This window comes from Trichosurus vulpecula, chromosome 4 (assembly GCF_011100635.1).
Source record: "Trichosurus vulpecula isolate mTriVul1 chromosome 4, mTriVul1.pri, whole genome shotgun sequence".
NCBI classification, from domain to species: Eukaryota; Metazoa; Chordata; class Mammalia; order Diprotodontia; family Phalangeridae; genus Trichosurus; species Trichosurus vulpecula.
Genome location: NC_050576.1, coordinates 148155978 through 148165600, shown reverse-complemented (window position 1 = coordinate 148165600; position 9623 = coordinate 148155978).

The window sequence follows — 9623 nt, the reverse complement described above, 5'->3', positions numbered from 1 at the left end:
AGCAGTATGGATCTACTATCTCTCCTGCTTGATAACCTTTCAAATATCTGAAGACAGCTATCATGTCCTCAGTAAATCTTTTCTTTTCCAATCTAAACAGTCTTTGTTCTTTCAAATGACTCTCCCATGGAAGGGCAAGGGAGAGAAAGGATTAACTATTTATATAGCTCTTATTATGTTGTAGACACTGTATAAGTACTTTACAAATATTGTTTCACTTGGTCCTCACAAGAATCCTGTGAGGGAGATTCTGCTTTTATTATCCCCCATTTTACAGTTTAGGAAACTGAGGCAAATAGATGTTAAGTGACTTGACCAGGGTCACAAAGCTGGTGTCTGAAGCCAAATTTGAACTCGGGTCTTCCTGACTCCAGACCCAGCACTCTAGTCCTCTCACCATCTTAGCTGTGTTCCTCTGAATATACTCGAGTTTGTCAATGAAATAGCATTAAAGAACTTTGAGAGGCTATCCTCTCATACTCACCAGGTCTCAGAGAAGTGAATTGTGGTAGGAATTACCATCCTTGTTTTACACAAAAAGGAAATTGAAATATAGAGAAGATGTGACCTACCTGAGGCCACACAGCAAGTCAGTGGCCTCATTTCTCCTTGTCCTTGCTACCTCACAAGTTTCTTGTCCTGACTAGCTCTGTGCAAATTTGGTAAAGAAACCCAAAACCAGGTTTCAGTTTTCAATATATACCGGAAACTTGGCCTTACATCACTAAAAAGTTCACTGTGGTTTGTGAACCTTTCAAACAAATGGGGCCAAGTTTCTGCCATGTCCCTACTCCCGCCAGTGCCAAGGAGGAATTTATGGGTTTGAGTGTGAACCAGGTAAAATTCCACAGCCTCAACATTGCCAAATTTAGAGGCTGCAAATTGGCTTGGAATGAACCTAGGAAACTGGGAGAGGCAGCGAATCAAAGCTGCTGAATTTCTCTCAGATCAAGTTATGAAATAATTTGGGGCAGAGAAAGAAAAGGAGCAGATGATTTAAGAGGTGTGCATATTCGTTTGCAAATGAAATTATGGAACCTGCTAGTGAGATTTATATTGGTAATTAAGTGATTATGTCTGTGTAAAGCTGCTTGAGTTGGAATTCCTGTAAGATTCTGAAGGAACTGAGGCCCTTTTGAGAAATGTTGTTATTGTTTGGCACTTTCGGAAGCAGTTTATATAATGCCTTCCAATTGCTAACTAGTTTCGTGAAATGTGTTCTGGTGAGGTAGGTCACTAGGCTAAACCATTTAGGCTTCCCCCAGAGACTCCTTACATTGGACCAGCTCCCACTGGGTAGGGGAGAAAGAATAAGGACAAGGAATCTTTTCCTGGCATGGTAGATTAGAGGATCAGATATTTCAGGACTGTTCTATTTTATTTTTAATCATGAATGCCTCCACTAATCAATTCTTCGCAATAATAAGAGTGTCAAGTGAGATAAAGTTATTCATTCCTGGTCCTATTATCTTGTAATGAATATGCTCAGCCTTACTCTCCTAGAGCCAGGGTCCTATATCTTCCCTTCAGAGATCTAGGAGGTAACCTTGAAGGGCTGCAATATCTATTCTCTATTGCCATTGGCTGGAGCTCCCACCAACTGGATTCCTTCCATTATTAGGTTCCTTCGTCTAACACCCCAGTTCCATTTAACAACCCAACATTAGCTTTTACAAAGGAACAACTACTTCAGAGATATGAACAAGAACAAACATAGAAACATTTTACCCCAATACCTCAGGGCCATAATTTCCCCTACATATCTTCTTGGTCTCTAGTAGAAGGAGGTGCAACTTAGCTCAGTTCTTATGTAGTATTGGTTTCACCAAAGTCATGTCCCAAGGTGGCATCTCTACTGGATAAGTTCTTGTCTCAGTTATGGCTGGGATGGGGTCACATAGGTCTCTTCCAAAGATCACTCCTTGCTCCAGAGGACATTGACACTGTACTAGCTCTGGAAACCAGACTCTGTAAATACTGGAATACTCTCCTGATCTTCAGATCTCACAAGGTTGGAGGTGCCAATTTCTTTCATATCAAGGGAATAAACGCAAGAGCCAAGGATTGAGGCCTGTCATGGCCTCAGAAGGGGAAAAAGACCCAAGGCTTTTTCCCCTTAAATCTCTGTCTCTCAGTAGATGCTGTAAGCAAAGGGATCATACCACCAGAGTGTGACTCAATTGAAAATGGCTGAAAGGGTCTACTCTAGGCCAAGACTAATAAGCCTTTCTGAATGCTTCTGCATTTAATCAAATCTTCATCACATAGTCAACAAACCATAACCAATCACAGAATGTCCGTACATATTCGACAGGCTCTCCAAGACACACATGAGTCTAATGGAAGCAGGCTCTTAGCCTCACCATTCAGATGCCATCCATTCCACTCTATGTATATGCCAGTACCAGGCTCCAATAACAATCTATTCCATAGATAATTTAAAACTCTCACCTTGCCCATTAGATACACACATATATGTACTACATATGCATGTATGTATATATGTGTTTTTATACAAGATGTCCCATAAGGTTTTAAACTGCACTAAGACTTTTGGGACATAGTATACACACACACACACACACATACACACGCACACACACACACAATTTATCTATTTATATAAATACATAGTGTGCATATATACATGTAGCTGCATATATAATTTGTATGTATACATATGTGTATATTTTATTTCTTGTATTACATATGTATATATTTAATTTATATGTATATTCTACATAAACATATGCTATATAAAAGGCATATATACTTGCTTATACATATTTAATATACGCAAACATACTTAAATGTCACTAAAATCACTTTAATATAGTTTCTATATATACATGTATATTGTGTGTCTGTGTGTGTTCGAATGACATTCTGAGATTTCTCAGAGACAACTCTGGGTGGCAGCAACAAGAGCTAAAAAAATAAAGAGAGTGAGTTGGGCAGTGAGAGAGCTGTCTATCTATATGAACAGCTCCTCCCAAAACTCACTCCTTTTGGGGGGGATGGGGTGAGGGGAGGCTCATGTTACCTTCACCAGAGTTGTCACTTGGAAATCTCAGGTTGTTACTTGAATAATGCTCATGTCTAAGTCTTCACAAATGAGGACCAAAAGGTCTCCAGTTCCTTTGCAAAGTAACAACGTACCCATTATAGAATAGATTGTATTCCAACCTAAAGAAAATACAGAAAAAACATAATGGACTCATGCTAACCCAATCAATGCAAAATTCCCCTCTCCTTTGAGTTCCACTTTCCCCCAGGATTTTGAAGTTCTCTGTACTCATAGCTTGACCGTTTGGTTTAGAGTCTTCCCAGAAGGGCAGTAAATTTAGGGTTCCTAGGGAGGCAATTCCCCAAAATTTCTAGTGATAGCAGCTTCACATAGGAAATCTATATACAAGCATCCAGGTATACCATATTATCCTAGGGGACTTGGAACACTTTCTAGAAGGAAACAAAAGATAACGTGTGTGAATTACTTGAGACAAACAATAATTTTGATATGGTTTCATTTTGTGAAAACAATAGTCATGTGTGTGTGCTTCTACAGACATTAAGTTAACTAAAAAAGTCTGAGCTTGGCCAGATGAAACCGGATGGAGCTGGTTTCCTGACCTTTTAGTTAGTTCTCTGTCAGTTGAGTACTGGATTTCATGTTATACACATGTGCTTCATTGACCTCTTTTGTTGTATTTTTAGCTCTGTGGTTTTTAAGAATGGATATTACTCCAAAAAACATGCAAAAGTTATGGCTCTTAAAGAGCATAATTCAATGACCACTAGAGATGTAACGGTGGCTATTGGTCTGGGAAAGTCAAATGTTTCGAGGCGTTCAGGCCCCCAGTGAAACTGCATTGGTCCCACTGAAACACAAAGGAAAGAGCAGTTGAAAACGAAAAAAAACATCCCCAAACTCTAAGAACTGACAAACTACAGTGGCAAAAATAGCCTAATTAATACTCAGGGAAAGAAAAAACAAGGTAAGATCTTCAAAGGGTCCTATCAAGTAGAGTGATTGTTACTGATTCTTCTGCAATGTGGCTTATATTTCTTAAATTTGAAGGACCGGTAAGAAAACTAGTTAGAAAAAAGAAAGCTAGCAGCTAACCATTTCCATGAAGGAAAAATTCTGGTTGAAGACAAGACAACACAAAGACCAGACCAAATATTGGAGAAATGCACTAATGAAACCCACTTTTTCATTGAAGAGTATACCATAGCTATTCCCAAGAGTCCAGGTAAGTGTAAAATCTGATTATTGTTATTACTTTGTAAAACATCTACCCAAAAATGTTTTGGGGAATTTTGCATACTGCAATACAGTCTTGCATCATGCCATTATGCCATAAAAGATTAAGACATATAGCCAAGAGATAGAGATAAACATGCTTCAATGACGTATCTGATTATAGCCTATGGAATATAATCAAGGTTAGACTTGTTCTGTTTGTCAAAGGTGCACTAATAGCCAATGTGACAAAACTTCTTCATAACAAAGAAAAAGTATCTATCAAACTCTTCCGACTTTGGTGCCAAATAGTATGAAAAAACAAGTAACTTCAGCAAACAGAGACTGTACTGCAGATTAAAAGCCTTTTAAAGATATAAAAAGGTTTATTGAATGTCAATATATTTATTTTCCTGTATTGTAATTAATTTGTACATTATTATATACTATAACATATATGTATGTATATATGTCTCTTATATCTATCTAGATTTGTATGGTGTTACTTTTAAAGTGTCCAGTGGGTAGTCAAGACAATAGGCCCTACAGGAATTTGGGATAGAAAGCAATCACTGAGGCCTGAACCTGTAGGGAAGATGTCATGAAGGAATTGAAGGTCAAATTAGACTTTAAAAGAAGTTTGTGTAGCCCATGGAAGCTGTGAGAATCTTTATCCTAACTCCCATGACGAGTTGGATCTCCAGAGTTAGGTTGACTACCCCTCCCCTTCTTGGTTTTAGGAGTATTTCTAAGGGATTCAGGTGATTCTCCAATGCCACTGGCTCAAGCCCCTACTGGCATGCTGTTCTTCAAGATTATCAGTTAAGGGTCAGTTTGGTCTGCCAGCCTTAAGTAGCTTTCAGAAACGGTTATTTACTACAATTGTATGATAAGAACATTTGTGCCGCTAAGGTGGTATTATTAGAACACACACACACGCACACACACACAAAGTCTGTGACACCTTCTCCTATAAATACATATGGAGTCCAGGGGAAAGGGGGCTAAAGCTTAGAGAACACATGTGGTCAATGTGTAACTCACACAGCTCCTGATTACTAGAATTTCTTTTCTCCCTCTCATGAGGTTCTCAAGAAGTTTCCCCTTAAGCATGGTGAATCAGTATCCAGTTTGTCCTGGATTCCCAACGCAGACACTGCTGCCAGATGATCTAGGGATGCCATCAAGGACATTGATGAAAATATGGAAGTCCATTATCCAAGGCTATGCTGGAGCCAACTCTAATTAGCTGGAGGGAGTGGGTTGTTAAATTTTCAGTGTAAGCATTTATACCTCAGAAATCAGCAAATACTACAAATCAGGGCTTGATTTATTGTTTTGTTGATTTTCTAAACTTAAGAAAGTGATTGGAAGAAATGTCAATAATGTAAGTTAAACTTGAAAGTGTGTTGTGCTTACTTTTTCTTTTCTTTTGTATTTAGATTTAAACATTTACCAACACACCCCTGCTCCAGGCTCTTTGAAGCCAAAATGACTCCTCCAGTAAAAGGTGTAAAGCAAGGAGATCTGGTCAAGGCTGAGGCTGACCCCTCTCCTTCTCTTCCTTCTTACTCCCTCTCCCCCAGCAAGTTCCCTCTCTTGGGATTCAGCTAAAACTCCTCATTTTAGGAGTTTATAATTTGTTCTATAAACAATACCAAGTCATTAAACTTCTAAGGGGGGGGGGGGGGGGTGGAGCCAAGATGGCGGCTGGTAAGCACGGACTAGAGTGAGCTCCGTACCCGAGTCCCTCCAAAAACCTATAAAAATGGCTCTGAACCAATTCTAGAACGGCAGAACCCACAGAACAGCAGAGGGAAGCAGGGCTCCAGCCCAGGACAGCCCGGATAGTCTCTGGGTGAGCTCTATTCCACACGGAGCTGGGAGCTGGGAGCTGGGAGCTGGGAGCTGGGAACGGAGTGGAGCAGAGCCCAGCCTGAGCGGCGTGGACGATCCAGACCGGAAGCCGGGCGGAGGGGGCCCTAGCGCCCTGAATACGTGAGCAGTTACCAGACCCCTCGACCCACAAACACCAAAGACTGCGGAGAAGGTTAGTGGGAAAAGCTGCGGGAGTGGAAGGAGTTCGCGGTTCGGCTTCCAGCCCCGGGGGCAGCGGAGGTGGGGCAGCTACAGCTGTTGTTACTTCCGGCTCCAGGCCCACCTGGTGGGGGGAAATAAGTGGCGGATCACAGCAGGGGTGCACAGCCTGCCGAAGATCTGAGCCCAGTCTGGACTGGGGGTCCTTGGGGAAGGAGGAGTGCGGCTCTGACAGAGCTGGCACCTCCCCCCCAAACGTAGAACATAGAACTCTGTAATCTACAAGCAGTCATACCCCACTGAAAAACTCAAGGGTCAAGTTAGTTGGTTGGGAATATGGCCAGGACGCAAAAACGCGCCCAGATTCAGTCTCAGACTTTGGATTCTTTCTTTGGTGACAAAGAAGACCAAAACATACAGCCTAAAGAAGACAACAAAGTCATAGAGCCTACAACCAAAGCCTCCAAGAAAAACATGAACTGGCCCCAGACCATAGAAGAACTCAAAAAGGATTTGGAAAAGCAAGTTAGAGAAGTAGAGGAAAAATTGGGAAGAGAAATAAGAAGGATGCGAGAAAACCATGAAAAACAAGTCAATGACTTGCTAAAGGAGACCCAAAAAAATACTGAAAAATACACTGAAGAAAACAACACCTTACAAAATAGACTAACTCAAATGGCAAAAGAGCTCCAAAAAGCCAATGAGGAGAAGAATTCCTTGAAAGGCAGAATTAGCCAAATGGAAAAGGAGGTCCAAAAGACCACTGAAGAAAATACTGCTTTAAAAATTAGATTGGAGCAAGTGGAAGCTAGTGACTTTATGAGAAATCAGGATATTATAAAACAGAAAAAAAGGAATGAAAAAATGGAAGACAATGTGAAATATCTCCTTGGAAAAACCACTGACCTGGAAAATAGATCCAGGAGAGATAATTTAAAAATTATTGGACTACCTGAAAGCCATGATCAAAAAAAGAGCCTAGATACCATCTTTCAGGAAATTATCAAGGAGAACTGCCCTGATATTCTAGAGCCACAGGGCAAAATAGAAATTGAAAGAATCCATCGATCGCCTCCGCAAATAGATCCCAAAAAGAAATCTCCTAGGAATATTGTTGCCAAATTCCAGAGCTCCCAGATCAAGGAGAAAATACTGCAAGCAGCCAGAAAGAAACAATTTGAATATTGTGGAAACCCAATCAGAATAACCCAAGATCTGGCAGCTTCTACATTAAGAGATCGAAGGGCTTGGAATGCGATATTCCGGAGGTCAATGGAGCTAGGATTAAAACCTAGAATCACCTACCCAGCAAAACTAAGTATCATGTTCCAAGGCAAAATATGGACTTTCAATAAAATGGAGGACTTTCAAGCTTTCTCAGTGAAAAGACCAGAACTGAATAGAAAATTTGACTTTCAAACACAAGAATCAAGAGAAGCATGAAAAGGTAATCAAGAAACGGAAATTGCAAGGGACTTACTAAAGTTGAACTGTTTTGTTTACATTCCTACATGGAAAGATGATGTGTATGATTCATGAGACCTCAGTATTAGGGTAGTTGAAGGGAATATGCATATATATATATGCATATATATATGTTTATGTATATATATAAGTGAATGTGTATCTATGCATGTATCTATGTGTATATGTATGTATGTGTATGTATGTGTATATATATATATATATGTAAAAGAGAGAGAGCAGACACAGGGTGAGTTGAGGATGAAGGGAAGATAGCTAAAAGAAATAAAATGAAATTAAGGGATGAGAGTGTAACTTACTGAGAGAGGGAGATAGGGAGAGATAGAATGGGGTGGATTATCTCCCATAAAGGTGGCAAGAGGAAGCAGTTCTAGGAGAGGAGGGGAGTGGGCAGGTGAGGGGGGAATGAGTGAACCTTGCTCTCATCAGATTTGGCCTGAGGGGGAATACCATACATACTCAGTTGGGTATCTTACCCCACAGGAAAGAAGAGGGAGAAAGATAAAAAAAAAAATAAAAGGCAGGGGGATGATGGAGTGGAGGGCAGATGGGGGTGGAGGTAATCAAAACAAACACTTTGGAAAGGGGACAGGGTCAAGGAAGAAAATTCAATAAAGCGGGATGGGTTGGGAAGGAGCAAAATGTAGTTAGCCTTTCACAACATGAATATTGTGGAAGGGTTATACATAATAATACATGTGTGGCCTAGGTTGAATTGCTCAACTTCTTAGGGAGGGTGGGTGGGAAGGGAAGAGGGAAGGGAATTTGGAACTCAAAGTTTTAAAATCAGATGTTCAAAAACAAAAAAACTTTTTGTATGCAACTAAAAAATAAGATACACAGGCAATGGGGCGTAGAAATTTATCTTGCCCTACAAGAAAGGAAGGGAAAAGGGGATGAGAGGGGAGGGGGGTGATAGAGGGGAGGGCTGACTGGGGAACAGGGCAACCAGAATATACGCCATCTTGGAGTGGGGGGGGAGGGCAGAAATGGGGAGAAAATTTGTAATCCAAACTGTTGTGAAAATCAATGCTGAAAACCAAATATGTTAAATAAATAAATTGCAAGAAAAAAAAAAAACTTCTAAGGGGGCATATAACAAATACAAATAGTGTTTTCAAAGGATTAACCTGGTCTCCAGTCCTAGGACAAATTGGACAAGGAGGGACTAGAGGCAAGAAGATGGATCAGGAGATCATTGTCAGAGCCCAGTTGTAAGGACCTTCTAGGCCTAGGGTAGGGGCAGTGGGAATAAAATGAGGGGCAAAAATGTAATCAACATTTTAAAGGAAGAATCACTAGCACTTGGTTACTAGTTGTAGAAAAAGAAAGAATCAAGGATGACTCTTAAAATGTTGAGCCTGATTGGCTAACAGAAAAATTGTACCATCGATCTATTTGATCAATATTTATGTCATGTCTACTCTGTGCAAGGCACTATGAGGAAATTTAAAAATAAATAAGACATGGGGCAGCTATATGGTATAGTATATAGGGCACCAGCCCTGGGGTCAGGAGGACCTAAGTTAAAATCCAGCCTCAGATACTAGCTGTGTGACCCTGGGCAAGTCACTTAACCTCAATTGCCTCCAAAAAAGAATAAGACATAGTCCTTATTTATATCCTTATAGATGTATAGATCTACCCTATAAGGATGGGGACTAGATCTGCGGCAGGATTTAAACTGAAGTCTTCTTGGCTTAAGACAACTCTTTCTCTTCACTATACCAAGCTGCCTCTCTAGAGGAATTAAAATATACACAAATGTAAAGGAGATACAGTCTCTAATAAAATGGAAGAATTTCCTAAACAACTTGATAATGTAGTATAAAGGAATTTTCTTAGATAATCTGCTAAC